Source organism: Ornithorhynchus anatinus, chromosome 2, assembly GCF_004115215.2.
Source record: "Ornithorhynchus anatinus isolate Pmale09 chromosome 2, mOrnAna1.pri.v4, whole genome shotgun sequence".
Lineage (NCBI taxonomy): Eukaryota > Metazoa > Chordata > Mammalia > Monotremata > Ornithorhynchidae > Ornithorhynchus > Ornithorhynchus anatinus.
The window spans coordinates 32,781,920-32,798,757 of NC_041729.1; the positions used below are offsets into that span (position 1 = coordinate 32,781,920).

At 45.5% G+C, this 16,838-nt stretch overlaps 1 protein-coding gene and 1 non-coding gene across 2 annotated transcripts in view; one reads left to right on the forward strand and one right to left on the reverse strand.

Annotated features, from left to right (window-relative positions):
• Positions 1 to 373: 373 nt before the first annotated feature.
• ZDHHC4 (zinc finger DHHC-type palmitoyltransferase 4) overlaps positions 374 to 16,838 on the forward strand; it is a 47,292-nt gene continuing 30,827 nt past the window's right edge. The window contains exon 1 of the mRNA XM_007656212.2: positions 374 to 442. The gene's annotated coding sequence lies outside the window, so the exon portion shown is untranslated. The remainder of the gene's footprint in view (positions 443 to 16,838) is intronic.
• On the reverse strand, positions 9,196 to 9,333 carry LOC114809325. The gene has a single exon (XR_003757112.1). It is a non-coding gene; the product is annotated as a small nucleolar RNA SNORA7 (small nucleolar RNA).

A 16,838-nucleotide genomic window follows, 5' to 3' on the forward strand; every position in this document is an offset into this window, starting at 1 on the left:
AGTTGCCTTACTAGTGACTGTTTGTGATCTCGCGTATAACAACATGGCAAAGGCAGTGATGGGCTCTACTTGAGGACAGGTGGTTGCCGACCTGTGGGGCCACAGCAAGGAGGGAGATGTGGCCTTGTCTCCCTGCTCTACCAGATAACGGCCCTGGACCAATAAATGACTGCCAGGAAGAGCCACAGCTGTGATGCCTAAGGTAGATAAAAGGCGCTCATTTGAATCATGAGGAAGTAAGTGGAGAGAAGCAAGGCAGGAGAGCAGCACTTGGAAGCAGAGAGGAAGTAGCATTTGAGGGAAGCAAAGTGTGGAGGAAGCTTGCAGTGTTAGTGGGCTGTGTTGCCGGGATCTTCTCCCAACCTTCCTCCGTGGGATTAGCAGAAAAGCCTCCCTTGACCGGCGGACTGGAGGAGTACTTGGAGTGACTGAGCGAGCCAGAGTATGTATGTCACTCCCTTGCAGTTGGTAAAACTAAGTAAAAAACTTTCCACAGTAATCTTGGTGGTGGGTGGAGTGGTCTGTCTCTACTACATATCACTGAGGCTCCCTTGGTCCGTGAAAGTCCGGGTTGGTACGAGGCGGGGGCTCGTGACAATCTCCAGGGATGGACACTCTATCATTGGCCTTGGTAGCCTGTTCCAGATCATTCTGCTGGCAAATGAGCACTTCTATCTGTCCATCCAAAATCTCTTGCTTTCATTTAAACCCACTTCCTGTTGTTGGAAGGTGGTGCTCAGCTCTGAGCTTCAGAGTGGCTGCCCTGGGAGACTTTTTGCAACAGCTCCTGGTACTGTTAGGAATTGTTCAGGTTAAATCCATCAGGGTATTTATCGAGCGCTTACTGTATTTATCGAGGGCACTGTACTGAGACTTAGAGGAATATAATACAACAGACTCAGTAGACGTGTTTCCTGCCTAGAAAGAGTTTACAGTCTAGAGGGTCTGTATCTCTAAAGATCCCCATCCCTCCCTCTCACGGGGCAAATTGGGGAATCAAACAATAGCATTTATTGAGCACTATCTGTGTGTAGAGCACTGTATTAAGCACTTGAGAGAGTACAGTACAGTTAGTCAACACAACTCCTGACTACCAGCAGGTTTTAGTAATAATAATAATAATTGTGGCATTTAAGTGCCTTCTGTGTGCCAGGCACTGTACTAAGTGCTGGGGTGGATACAAGCAAATTGGATTGGACACAGTCCCTGTCCCACATGGGGCTCCCAGTTTCAATCCCCATTTAGCAGATGAGGGAACTGAGGCACAGAGAAGTTAAGTGACTTGCCCAAGGTCACACAGCAGATAAGTGACAGAACTGGGATCAGAACTCATGACCTTCTGACTCCTAGACCCATGGTCTATCCACTAGGCCATGCTGCTTTTCTATAGGGGGAGGTGATCATTAAAAATAAGTTACAGATATGGAGAATGGCAGAAGATAAGGAAATGTACTGTGAGGCTGGGGTGAGTATCAGAATGGTTAAAGAGTACACACCCAAGCGCACGTGCAATGCAGAGGGGAAGGCAAATAGGGTAGGGAAATGTGTACTCTCCCAAGTGCCTAGAACAGTGCTCTGCACATAGTAAATGCACGGTAAATACCATGGATTGATTGAGGGGTTAGTCGGGGGAGGAGATAGGATTTTAGAAAATCTTTGAAGGTGGGGAGAGTGGTGATCTGTTGGATGTGAAGGGGGAGGCAGTTCCAGGCCAGAGTGAGGAGGGGAGAGAGAAGTGGGATAGACGAGGTCGAGTTACAGCGAGTATGTTGGCATTAGAGGAGTGAAATACCTGTAGGCTGGGTTGTAGTAGGAGATAGGCGAGGTAAGAGGGAGCAAGCTAGTTGATTGCTTCTGGTCTGTAAGCAAATAATTTTTCTTTTATCCTGTACTCACCCAAGTACTTAGTAAAGTGTTGCCCACACAATAAGTGTCCAATAAATTCAATTCATTCATTGATTAAGGCCTTTAGTAAGGAATTTCTCATTAATGCAGAGATGAATGAGCAACAACTCAAGGTACTTCAGCCCAGAACCCCAAAAAGGTATCATATCCTCATCATTTTTTTAATGTAATTGGTAAGTACTTACTCTGTGTCAAGCACAGTGCTAAGCACTGGGGTAGATACAAGTTAATCGGGTCAGATACAGTTCTTGTGCCACAAGGGGCTCACAGTCTAAGAAGGAGGTAGAACACGGGCTTGGGAGTCAGAGGTCGTGGGTTCTAATCCCAGCTCCGCCACTTGTCAGCTGTGTGACCTTGGGTAAGTCACTTCACTTCTCTGGGCCTCAATTACCTCAATCTGTAAAATGGGGATGAAGACTGTGAGCCCCACTTGGGACAACCTGATTGCCTTGTATCTATCCCAATGCTTAGAACAGTGCTTGGCATATAGTAAGCGCTTAACAAATATCAACATTATTATTATTTACACATACTGAATCCCCATTTTTCAGATGAGGAAAGTGAGGCCCAGTGAAGTGACTTGCCCAAAGTCAAACAGCAGGCCAGTGGCGAAACTGGGATTAGAATCCAGCCCTTCTTATTCCTAGGGCCGTGGTCTTTCCCCTAGAACAGGTTGCTTCTCCATTTTACATATGAGGGTACTGAGGCACAGAGAAGTAAAGTGATTTGCTCAAGGTCAGTCGGCAAGCAAGTGATGGAGCTTGGATTAGAACCCAGGTCCTCTACCTCTCAGGCCCATACTCTTCCCATTAAGCCACACTGTTTTCTCATACCCTCCTAGTACTGGTTTAGATCATACTTTTCTAGGTGGACAGTGAACTTTAATAGTATTTATTGAGTACTTATTGTGTGCAGAGCACAGTACTAAGCACTTGGGTACAATATAACAGACACAAAACCAGAGACACAAAAGCTTTATACAAGCCAGAGTTTTTTCATCTATCTAGATTTCTACCTTATTTATGTGGTCTGTCACTATCCATTGTAGAAGGAAATTAAATTCGTCTGGCACAATTTCCTCTTAGAAAAGGATAAGATTCATACTTCTAGCAGTGGATCGTTGAGCAGTTATCATAGGATCTTTCCAGGTATTGATATTACCGTAACTGATCTGCAATGATCAGGGTCGCTCTTCTTTAAAAGGGCACTATTTGTCTTTCTACAATCCTCAGGGACTTCCAGTGTTCTCAATTGCTAGCTAAAGGCTCCTCAAAAACAGCCAGCCATTCCTTAAGTACCCCAAGAACACACTGCTTCAGGTCCTAGGCTTAAGTACATCCAATATTAAGCAATCCTCTTGAACTGATTCTAGTTGGTTCTTCCTCTATTCTAGTTTGACTCTCCAACAGTCCATAAACACATTTTTTTCTAATGCTATTTATTAAAAGCTCTTATGTCCCAGGCATTGTTCTAAGCGCAGGCCTAGATACAAGATATTCAGGTTGGGCACGGTCCCTGTCCGACACAGGGCTCACAGTCTTAATCCACATTTTGCAGATGAAGTAACTGAGGCACAGAGAAGTTAAGTGACTTGCCAAGGTCTTTACATATATATATTTATTATAACATTTGTTAAGCTGTTACTCTGTGGCATCAGTTGGATGCAGTTTCATACGGGGCTCACACTCTTAATCCCCATTTTTATAAATGAGGTAAGTGAGGTCCAGAGAAATCAAGTGACTTGCCCAAGGCCGCAGAAGAGGCCAGTGGTTGAGCTAGGATTAGAATCCAGGTCCTCTGATTCCTAGGGTTGTGCTCTTTCCACTAGGCCAAGCTGCTTCTCATTCATTCAATAGTATTTATTGAGCACTTACTATGTGCAGAGCACTGTAGTAAGCGCTTGGAATGTACAAATCGGTAACAGGTAGGGACGGTCCCTGCCCTTTGACGAGCTTACGGTCTAATCGGGGGAGACACAGACAAGAACAATGGCAATAAATAGAATCAAGGGGAAGAACATATTAAAACAATAGCAATTAAATAGAATCAAGGTGATGTACATCTCATTAACAAAATAAATAGGGTAATGAAGATATATACAGATATATCTTCTGATATATCTGTATCTTCAGATATATCTTCAGATATATACAGATATATATATATAAATGGAGAATATCTTCCATATATATATATATATATATATATATATATATGGAAGATATTCTCCATTTTACAGATCAGGATACTGTGGCACAGAGAAGTAAAGTGATTTGCCCAAGGTCACGTAGAAGACAAGTGGCGGAGCTGGGGTTAGAACCCAGGTCTTTTGCCTCTCACACCTGTGCTCTTCCCATTAGGCCACACTGCTTCTCATAACACTTGATCTTCCCTTTGGTTAAGAAAGCCTCAATTAAGTTGCAGACCTAGGAGACTTGTAGAATCAATGGGAAATCAGCCAGAGAGGCAGGAAGCTTGAATTTCCAGCTGTGCTAGCAGATTTTAAAGAGGGAGTCAGAGAAATCTAAGACAAACCAGCACAGATATGGGGAAGTTAAGCCTATATTTAGCACACACTCACATCTAGGGAAAAACAGACACGGTCGATATGTACCTAACATAACGCCACAGATCTGCCTCCTCAAAAGAGGGCAGAGATGTTGACGCACCCTTGCATTTCCTTCGCTTTGCCTGAAACTCCCTCCCCATTCTGCTCTCCTCATCTTGAGTCCTTCTGAAATTCCACCTAATCCAAAGTATCTATTAAGCATCTACTATGTGCAGAGCACTATACTAAGTACTTGGGAGAGGACGATAGGAGATATGATCCTTTTGTCTTTCTAGCAGGGTGAGAAAGACACTAAAATAAATTACAGGTAATGATTCAATCAGTGGTATTTATTGAGCACTGTACTAAGTGCTTGGGGAAGTACAATACAACAGAGTTGGCTTTCATTCAACTGTATTTATTGAGTGCTTACTGTGGTAGAGCACTATACTAAGCACTAGGGAGAGTATAATATAACAATAAAGACACATTCCCTGCCCACAGTGAGCTTACAGTCTAAGTGGGGAGATAGACATTTATTATAAGTAAATTGTTGTTATAAATAAATTACAGATATAATTACCAATACATTCCCTGCCCACAACCAGCTTGCAATCTAAGAGGACGCAGTAACATGCTTGGGGAAGCAGCGTGGCTCAGTGGAAAGAGCTTGGGCTTTGGAGTCAGAGGTCATGGGTTCGACTCCCGGCTCTGCCACTTGTCAGCTGTGTGACTGTGGGCAAGTCACTTCACTTCTCTGTGCCTCAGTTACCGCATCTGTAAAATGGGGATTAACTGTGAGCCTCACGTGGGACAACCTGATGACCCTTTATCTCCCCCAGCGCTTAGAACAGTGCTCTGCACATAGTAAGCGCTTAACAAATACCAACATTATGGCCTTGTGGACAGGCCATGGGCCTGGGAGTCAGAGGACCTGGGTTCTAATCTTGACTCCATTACTTTGCTCTGTGACCTGGGGCAAGTCACTTTACTTCTCTGTGCCTCAGTTACCTCATCAGTAAAATGGGAAGGAAGACTGTGAGCCCCATGTGGGACAGGAACTGTGTCCAACCCAATTTGCTCTTATCCACCCCAGCGCTTAATACAGTTCCTGGAACATAGTAAGTGCTTAACAAATACCACATTTATTATTATTACACAGTAAAAGTATAGTGCATGCATCCTGCCCTCAGACTACAATCTGATGGAAACCCCCTCCCCCATCTTTGAAAATTCTATGTAGAAGAAAATCTGGATACCTGGCAAGCTAGAGAAATCGTTAAAAGCTGGAAAGTCCTCAGGGCTCATCTCTGAACAAATTAGGGCATCCAAGCATGATTGATACCCAAGCAGAAAGGAGGAAGCCTGCCAAATTTGTACCGGTAGAATTCGAGCTTGAGAAAATCTCAAATCTTTAAGGTACATTGTAGACATAAAAGACATAGCCAACTTGAGATGTGGGATCAATCTACCACATAGGGGTGCCCAAATCAAAGCTTTGGTTTACAGGCATGCATGAACCCTGGAAAGTGTGGCCCTTCTTAGAAATAGAGCCAAGTAATCAGTGTACCAAGGCTTCGTGCCTTGACGAGCAGAAATACTGCCAGTGTGTCCTCAATCAGATAATAGTAATGATAATAATGGTACTTGTTAAGAGCTTACTATGTGCCAAGCACTGCTCTAAGCGCTGGGGTAGACACAAGGTAATCCGGTTGGACACAGTCCCTGTCCTACATGGTGCTCACAGTCTGAATCCCCATTTTACAGATGAGGTAACTGAAGCACCGAGAAGTGAAGTGACTTGCCCAAGGTCACACAGAAGACATGTGGCAGAGATGGGATTAGAACCCACATCCTCTGACTCCCAAACCAGTGCTCTTGCCACTAGGCCATGCTGCTTCTCTACTGGATGCATCCAATAAGGTCTAGTTAAAATGGGTTCTGACTCAGTGGTCTGAAGCTCATATGATTGTTGTTTCTTATTGGAGTATTTTTTTGTAATGAAATAGTCCACATGACATAAGAATAGCCGAAAGACTGGATGTTGGTCCTGTATTTGAAACCATTCCCACAAGTTCGACATAGGAAGCACCTGCTCCACTGTGAGGGTGAAAGCAAAGTCATTATTGATTCTGAAAATAAATTCAAAATCTAAAAGCAGTGTGGTCCGATGGAAAGAACACAGGCCTGGGAGTCAGAGGACCTGGATTCTAAACCCGTTCCTCTGCTTGTCTGATCTGTGACCTTGGGCGAGTCACTTAACTTCTCCGTGCCTCAGTTACCTCATCTGTAAAATGGAGATTAAGACTGTGAATTGGGTTCCACCTGATTAGCTTGCATCTACTCTATCACTTAGTAGATGGCACATAAGTTAAAAACAAAACAACAAAAAAAAACTGACTCTGGAAAATGTGGTTCAGGGCCTCCGGATGCATTGCAATTACCCCAGCCTAGTCCTGCCCCCTGATAGACCCTCCCTTCCCAGCCTGGGGGTTCAGCTGACATTTTAGACTGAGAAATGCTTAAGTAAATGAACACCCAGACCTCTCTGAACGTGCTCCTTTTCTAGCAGCTGGTAAACTCTCTTGTGACGAAATGTTTCGACTGGAGCACTGACTCGTGATGGCCAGAGGAACCAAGGTAACTAACCATGGAGACCTCGGGCCTGGGTGTGTATTTTGCCTTGAGCAGCAGGGGAAGAAAAATGCTGCAAGCTACAATTTCCGCCCCACCGCCAGCAGCACTCCGGCTGGCTGCCCTGTGCTCCGTGGAGCCCTGGGGATGACTGAAAACCCGGCAAGAAACCCCCAAGATTTTGAACCCCCCCAAGTGGAAAAGCTGTGCACCCTATAAATTCACATCTTCATTTTATCCTTGATTGGTTTCCCTAAGCTTCAACTCAAAAGAAAAGGGAGTTTTAGAGCAGCTGCCCCGGATAACCCCGGTCAGGTTGGACACAGTCCATGTCCCACATGGGGCTTATAGTCTTAAACCTCATTTTACAGAGGAGTTAATGAGGCACAGAGAAGCAGCACTGCCCAAAGGATAGCGCACGGGCCTAGGAGTTAGAAGAACCTGCCGTTCTATTCCCTGCTCTGCCACTTGTCTGCTGTGTGATCTTGGGCAAGTAGCTTCACTCCTCTGGGCCTCAGTTACCTCATCTGTTAAATGGGGATTAAGAATATGAGCCCCCTGGGGGACGGGGACTGTGTCCAATCTTATATCTACCCCAGCGCTTAGTACAGTGCCTGGCACTTGTCTTGCTTTATGCCGAGTCGTTTCCGACCCATAGTGACACCACAGACGCATCTCTCCCAGATCGCCCCGCTCTCCATCTGCAATCGTTCCGGTAGTGGATCCGTAGAGTTTTCTTGGTAAAAAATACGGAAGTGGTTTACTATTTCAGCCTTCCGCGCAGTAAACTTGAGCCTGGCACATAGTAAGTGCTTAATAAATACCATTAAAAAATGAGCACTTACTATCTGTAAAGCACTGTACTAAGAGCTTGGGAGAATACCATATAACAGAGCTGGTAGACACGCTCCCAGCCCACAGTGAGTTTACAGTCTAGAGGGACTGACAGATGGTCTTTGCCTATTTTGGGGGTGGAGTTCTAAAGAGGACATAATGCTAACCCCTCCCCAGTGAGTGGATAGAGCTCAGTACAGCTATTTCAGACCTCTAACCGCAGCAGTGGGATTTGGCGTCGTTCAGGTTACCCTAGAAACTCAGCATAGTGGAAAGAGCCCGGGCTTGGGAGGCAGCGGACCTGGGTTCTAATGTGACTCTGCCATTCTCCTGCTGTGTGACGTCGGGCAAGTCACTTAATGTCAGTGCCCCAGGTTTCTCTTCAGTAAAATGGGGATTCAGTACCTGCTCTCCCACTCCCTTAGACTGTGAGCCCCAGGTGGGACAGGGACTGTGCCTGATTTAATTATCTTAATAATAATAATATAATATTTTTTAAGAGCTTACTTTGTGCCAAGCAGTGTTCTAAGTGCTGGTGTAGATAGAAGGTAATCAGGTCAGGAACAGAGCCTGCCCCACCGGGGGCTCACAGTCTTAATCCCCATTTTATAGATAACTGAGGCACAGAGAAGTTAAGTGACTTGTCCAAGGTCACATAGCAGGTAGTGGATCGGGATTAGAACCCATGTCCTCTGACTCTCAGGCCTGTATTCTCTCCACTAGGCCATGCTGCTTCTCGCATCTTGCATCAGAAGCTGCTTATCTTGCATGAGCCCCAGCATTTAGTGCAGTCTGGGCACATAGTAAGTGCTTAACAAATATCATTATTATTATTATTAGTCTGTTCTGGACCCCAGACTTCCACTGTTACAGCCCAGAAAGTGACTTGTGAATTCCCCTGTCTGGATCATCCTCTGGCAGCTTCTCTGAGGACCACAGGTCAGTTTCCAGCAGATAAAATATTTGAGAATCCCAAATGGACACCTCCTTCCTGTACCATCCCAGGTTCCCTTCCCATCCCTAGGGAACGAGAATGGAAATCCTTGTCTTGTCTTATGCTGTTGAGTCAACCCCGACCCATAGTGACTCCATGGACACATCTCTCCCAGAACATCTCACTCTCCATCTGCAATCATTCAGTACAGCGTATCCATAGAGTTTTCTTGGTCAAAATACGGAAGTGGTTTACCATTGTCTTCATCCAGGCAGTACACTTGAGGGTCCACCCCTCAACTCTTTCTCATGCCGCTGTTGCCCAGCACAGGTGAGTTTTGACTTGTAGCAGATTGCCTTCCACTCACTAGTCACTGCCCAAGCCAGGAATGGAATGGGTAGTCCTCTCCTTGACTCTCCATCCCGGCGCCGAGACTGGTAGAGTATTGGAAACTCTCCCGATGCGATCCTGAGAGGGGTGCATCTCCTTATCGCTCTTAAAACCCTACCAAACAATAGTATTTGAGCACTTACTCTAGAGTGTAAGCTCACTGTGGGCAGGGAATGTGTCTGCTTATTATTATAATGTACTCTCCCAAGTGCTTATACAGTGCTCCGCACATAGTAAGCATTCAAATACAATTGATTGTGTGTAAAGAGCACTTGTACTAAGTGCTTGGAAGAGAACACTATAACAAAGTTATATTGAGAAGCAGTGTCGCCTAATGGGTAGAGCATGGGCCTGGGAGTTGGGAAGACCTGGGCTCTAGTCCCAGTTCTGCCACTTATAAGCTGTGTGACCTTGGGCAAGTCACTTCACTTCTCTGTGCCTCAAATGCCTCATCTGTAAAATGAGGATTAACACTGTGAGCCCCATGTGGAACTGGGACTGTGTCTAAATTGATTAGCTTATATCTACCCCAGCACTTAGAAGAGTGCCTGGCACATAATGAGCACTTAACAGATACAGTTAAAAAAAAAAAGTTGGCAGACACAGTCCCTGCACTATCAATCATATTTTTTGAGCACTTACTGTGTGCAGAGCACTGTATTAAGCTCTTGGGAGAGTATAATATGACAATATAATCAATCAGTTGTATTTTTTGAGCACTTACTATGTGCAGAGCACTGTACTAAGCACATGGGAGGGTACAATCTGACAACTAATCAGTGGTATTTAATGAACGCTTGCTACCTGCAGAGCACTGTACTGAGTGCTTGGGAGAGTACAGTCCAACAGAATTAGCGGCCAAGTTCCCTGCTCACAATGAGCTTAACAGTCTAGAGGACGAGCAAATAGGGCCATGTTGGGTTCTGGGGCTGGGGACACCCACAGATGCCGAAAAACCCACCCGATCTCTTTCATGAGCAGTGGCTTGAGCCTTTGGATGTGGTCGGGCCCAAACTGGCCCTGCTTACCTGTCGCGGGCTGGTCCTGGCCGCCAGCTGAAGGAGGAAAGAATGCCGGACCGGAGCCGGGTGCAAACGTGGGAGCAGCTTCAGCCCTTGTGGCTCAGTTTCATCCCAGTGGCAGCAACCGGAGTTTCTATGGCGGAGCGCCTCTCTACACGGTAACCCGATAGGCCCCTCTTTATCAGCGAGCCTGCGGGATCCCTGCCTGACTGATGATGGGCCGCAGGCAGGTCTGCTCTCTGCCCTTGGGAGACCCCTTTCGTTCGTTCGGTCCTATTTACTGAGCGCTTACTGCGGTACTAAATGCTCTGGGAGAGTACAGTGTAACAATAAACAGATACGTTCCCTCCCACAGTGAGCTGACAGTCTAAAGGGAGTTTAGATGAAGATGGTGTTGGCAGCAGGCACTAGAAATCCGTGGGACTGGTTCTTAACAGAGACTCTGAGTCTGGGTTCAGGTGACCACTTGCCCGGCTTTAGACCAGACAGTCTGGTTTGCACTTGGTCTGGTCCCCTACGTGGGGACAGTATGGCACCAGGGGTTTTTCCTGTCTTTATTTTGGCAGCCCGGCCTCTCTCCACCTCAGCTTTTACCCCCATACCACACAGGCTGTAGTAGCACCCCATTAATAGGGACTTTGGGAGTGTTCCTGTCTGGCTCGGGAGCGACGGAAGAGAATTACCCCAGGTTTGGGAGGATGTACTAATAATTAGTTCCATGAAATGTTTCTTGTGATATCGTTACGGTAGGCTACACGCCCAATGTAACGTGTGATGATAACGATTATTGTATTCGTTTAGCGCTTACAAGTTAATTGGGTCCGACATAGTCCCTGTCCCACATGGGGCTCACACTCTTAATCTCTATTTTACAGATGAGGTAACTGAGGCCCAGAGAAGTGAAGGAACTTACCCAAGGTCACAGAGCAGACAAGCAGCAGAGCAGGAATTGGAACCGAGGTGATTCATTCAAGCAGTCATATTTATTGAGAGCTTACCGTGGACAGAGCACTGTACTGTGTGCTTGGGAGAGTACAACATAACAGTAAACAGATACATTCCCTGCCCACAACGAACTTACAAGGCCCTTCTGACTCCCAGCTCCGTGCTCTACCCACTAAGCTACGCTGCTTCTCATCTAAGTGCAGGCGACTTCCCTGGCCTCCCTGCTCTCGATTTTGAGTTTGGCAAATGATGGAGATATTTCCTCCCTCAGAGGCTCGGAAGGGGCACGGCCCCCGGGGCCACTATTAATCTTCTTGGTGTTATTTCTGGATAGATGGCCTTCGGATACCGTGTTCGTGCTTTTAGATGTGCAGGTGACCTTGGACAATGGTATTTATTGAGCGCTTGCTGTGTGCAGAGGACTGTACTCAGTACTTGGGAGAGTGCAGTGTGGCTTAGGGGATAGAGTCCAGGCCTGAGAGTCGGAAGGCCTGGGTTCTAACCTCGGCTCTGCCACTCGTCTGCTGTGTGACTCTAGGCAAATCACTTAACTCCTCTATGCCTCAGTTACCTCACCTGGAAAATGGGGATTAAGACTGTGAGCCCCGTGTGGGACGGGGACTCTGTCGAACCCGATTTGCTTGTATACACCCCAGCGCCTAGTACAGCACCTGGTATAGCGTAAGTGCTTAACAAATACCATTAGCATTATTATTGTAATGACAATACAACAGAGTTGGTAGACATATCCCCTGCCCACAGTGAGCTTATAAGCTTGATTTCTCTATACCACTGGTTTTTCATCTTTAAAAATGAGGATGAGACCTTTTCTCCCTAAAGACCATGAGTCCCATGTGGGACAGAAACTGTGCCCGATCTAATTATCCTGCATCTCCCCTAACATTTAGCACAGCGCTTGGCGTATAATAAGCTTTCAACAAAAGTCACAACAATTATTAGTGTAAAACAAGTATTTTTAAAGGGGAGGTTTCTATTTTTCTTCTCTCATCCTGAAACTCCAGAGTACTATTATTACCCCCATAGGGAGAATTTTGAACCCAAAGCTGCTGAGAACAGTGGCTCTACCAATAAAGCTGGAGAAAATTCAATATTGAACTATAAAATTAGCTTTGTATCCTATCCCATGTCTTTTTTATTTTTCCCCTCAGCTTCCATGTCTGTAAAATCTGAACAGTAATCATGGAGTTCATAACAGCAAAGTCCCCCGAGAGAAATCCTAGAGAGATATGAGTTGTTGTTGTTGTGTTCTTGTGCTACAAGAGCTCCAGATGAACAGCTAGGGAGATTATATATTGCTGTTAATGTGTTACTGTGGGACAGAAACTCCAGAAATACAACCTACCCTTTGGTTATTCAGGGAGTGAGGGAAAACTATTAGAAATCACCCTGAACGCTAAGCAGTCTCCCCTTGTCTGCCCTGGGCAAGTCAACCACTTCAGTTCTCTTAGCACTGAGGTAGTGGATAGAGCAGGGGCCTAGGAGTCCGCAGGTCATGGGTTCTAATCCCGGCTCTGCCACTTGTCTGCTTTGTGATCTTAGGCGAGTCACTTCTCTGTGCCTCGGTTCCCTCATCTGTAAAATGGGGATTAAGACTGTGAGCCTGATTACCTTATATCTACCCTAGAGCTTAAAACAATGCTCGGCACGTAGTAAGCACTTAATAAGTACCAACATTATTATTATTATTGTTATTACACCACTCTAGTTCATCTGCATTTGTTAAGCACTTACTATGTGCCAGGAACTGTGCTAAGTGCTGGGGCAGATACAAGTTAATCAACTTGGACACAGTCCACATCCCACAAGGGGCTCACAATAATAATAATAATATTGTCGGTATATGTTAAGCGTTTACTATGTGCAGAGCACTGTTCTAAGTACTGGGGAGATACAGGGTCATCAGGTTGTCCCACGTGAGTCTCACAATCTTCATCCCCATTTTACAGATGAGGAAACTGAGAAGTGAAGTGACTTGCCCACAGTCACACAACTGAGAAGTGGCAGAGCCGGGATTCAAACCAATGACCTCTGACTCCCAAGCCTGGGCTCTTGCCACTGAGCCACGCTGCTTCTCTAATCTTCATCCCCACTTTACAACTGAGGTAACTGAGACCCAGAGAAGTGAAGTGACTTGCCTGAGGTAATAATTATAATAATTATGGTACTTTTTAAGTGCTTACTATGTGCCAAGCACTGTCCTAAGCCCTGGGGTAGATTCAAATCAATCAGGTTGGACAGAGACTCTGCCCCACGTGGGGTTCACATTCTTAATCCCCATTCTACAGATGAGGAAACTGAGGCCCAGAGAAGTGAAGTGACTTGCCCAAGGTCACACGGCAGACAGGTGGCAGAGCTGGGATTAGAAGCCTGGTCCTTCTAACTCCAAGGCCATGTTGCTTCTCATTTCGTTCATGGACTTCGCACTTGTGTAATTGGACCATCGTATTCTCATGGCTCCTTTGCTGCCTCCCTTTGGTTTGAAAGTGCTTCAAGAGAAGGAAACTCGTCTTGATTCCTTTCAGATCTTTAAGAACCCAATCAATCAATTATGTATGTTTGAGCATTTATTATGTGCAGATCACTGTACTAAGGGCTTGGGAAAGTACAGTCCTACAACACTCTAGACGGTAAACTTGTCTTTAGACTGTAAACTCCCTGTGGGCAGGGAATGTGTCTACCATTATACTCTCCCTCTAAGGCTTAGTACAGTGCTCTGCACACAGTAAGCACTCCAGTACCACTGACTGATGGACTGACTGCAATATTCATTCATTCATTCAATAGTATTTATTGAGCGCTTACTATGTGCAGAGCACTGTACTAAGCGCTTGGGATGAACAAGTCGGCAACAGATAGAGACAGTCCCTGCCATTTGACGGGCTTACAGTCTAATCGGGGGAGACGGACAGACAAGAACAATGGCAATAAATAGAGTCGAGGGGAAGAACATCTCGTAAAAGCAATGGCAACTAAATAGAATCAAGGAGATGTACAATTCATTAACAAAATAAGTAGGGTAATGAAAAAATATACAGTTGAGCGGACGATACAACAGAGTTGGTAGACAGTTCCCTCCCCACAACAAGCTTACAGTCTAGAGGAGGAGAACCAGAGAGCACTCTATTCAAAAGAGGAATTCAGCAAACGGTAATGAAAATAATCCCCTCTCAGGGTCTCACCTAGAGTTTCCAGTACTCCACCAGTCTCGGCTACGGGAGGGAGAGTCGAGCAGAGGCCTGCCCGTTCCACTCCTAGCTCGGGCAGTGGCTAGTGAGTGGAAGGCCATCTGCTACAAGTCAAAACTCACCTGCGCTGGGCAACAGCTGCATGGGAGAGAGTCGAGGGTGGAGACTCGAGTTTACTTCACGGAAGGAGGCAATGGTAAACGACTTCCATATTTTGACCAAGAAAACTGTATGAATACACTACCAGAACGATTGCAGATGGAGTGTTCTGGGAGAGATGTGTCTGTGGTGTCGCTATGGGTCGGAAGCTACTCGACAGCATAAGACAAGACTGAAGATGACATATACCGAAAACCGTTCCGTTGGACAACAGGCTCGACGTGCAACCACTGAAATCGGAATTTGTAAATTTCCAACTGGATTTACTGCCCACTAAGAAAGTAACTGACAGAAACACTATTTGGAACAGCTTCTGGTTGTTCTAAGGAATTCAGGAAGCACCCAAACAGTCTAAGGCACAAGGTAGTTATGTGACTCGTTGTGGGTGGGGAATGTATCTGTTTTATTGTTGTATTCTCCCAAGCGCTTAGTACAGTGGTCTGCACACAGTAAGCGCTCAGTAAATGCAACTGACTCGACTGACTGACACGAACCAGCACCTAAAATTGAATTTTATTTTCAGCCCCTCTTCCTTCCACTGCTTATCTTTATGAGAGAGGAGCTGAAACGTAATGAAATAGCTTAATGATAATACAAATTAAGATCAATATTAAAATAGAAATGTTGACCAAGAGATTACTGAAGAGAGCAAAGTGGGAAGAGCCTGGCCGAATGGAAAATGCAAATGCAAAGTCCTGGCAGTCCGAGGACTTGGGTTCTAGTCCCGACTCTGCTACTTGACTTCTGTGTGATCTCAACTTCTCTGTGCCTCAGTTATAAATCTGTAAAATGGGGATTAAATACCTGTTCTCCCTCCCTCTTGGACTGTGAGCCCCATGTGCGACAGGGACTGCGTCCAATCTGATTAAAAAGTATCTGATGCAGTGTTTAGTACACTGCCTGGCACACATAGTAAACACTTAATATGACAATTATTGTTTACATTAATTTTAATGGCATTTACTAAGTGCTTACTATGTGCCAGGCACTGTACTAAGTCCTGGGGTAGATACAAGCTAATTAGGTTGGACACAGTCCATGCCTGATCTAATCTGGTTTCCCAAACAGTATCCTGCTAGGAAGAAGATTTGGTATTCAATCTTCCAGACTTTCATTCACTCAATAGTATTTATTGAGCGCTTACTATGTGCAGAGCACTGTACTCTGGTATAGCTCACACAGCAAAAGTTAATTTGGTTTCCCAGATAATCCCCTCTAGGAAGAGAATATCTGACTGACCTACCAGACTACCTGTGCAGCATGGAGTAGTAGAGCATGGCCTTGGGAGTAAGAAGATCATGGGTTCTAAATCCAGCTCCACCATTTGTCTGCTGTGTGGCCTTGGGCAAGTCACTTCACTTCTCTGAGCTTCAGTTACCTCATCTATAAAATGGGGAGCAAGATTGGGAGCCCCACGTGGGATAGGGACTGCGTCCAACCCAATTTGCTTGTAGAGAAGCAGCATGACTTAGTAGATAGAGCATGGGCTTGGGAGTCGCAGGACATGGGTTTTAATCCCAGCTCTGCTATTCGTCTGCTGTGTGACCTTGGGCAACCCATTTAACTTTCACTCATTCATTCAATCGTATTTATTGAGTGCTTACTTTGTGTGCAGAGCACTGTAGTAAGTGCTTGGAAAGTACAATTTGGCAACAAATGGAGACAAACCCTACCCAACAACAGGTTCACAGTCTAGAAAGGGGGAGGCAGACAACAAAACAAGTAGATAGGCATGAATAGCATCAAAATAGACAAATAGAATTATAGATAGATATATACATCACTAATAAAATAAACAGAATAATAAATATGTACAAAGATACACAAGTGCTATGGCAGGGGATAGAGTAGAGGGAGGGAGTGGAGTGAGTAGAGCAGAGGAAAAGGGGAGCTCAGTCTGGGAAGGCCTCCTGGAGGAGGTGAGCTTTCAGTAGGGCTTGAAGGGGGAAAGTGAGCTAGTTTGTGTGCCTTCTCTGTGCCTCAGTTACCTCACCTGCAAAATGGAGACTAAGAGCGTGAGCTCCACGTAAGACAACCTGATTCCCTTATGTCTACTCCAGCGCGTGTCACAAAGTAAACGTGTAACAAACACCATCATTTTTTTCATTTTTTTCATTAGCACTTACAATGCTGCCTGGGAAATAAGGTGGCACTCTGGAATACTGAATACTCCCCCACAGGAAGTGCTTGAAAATTTGGGGCTGCTTGGTTGGGATCTCTTCAAGCCCAGCTGGGCACACCAACTGGATTTTTGGCTCAGC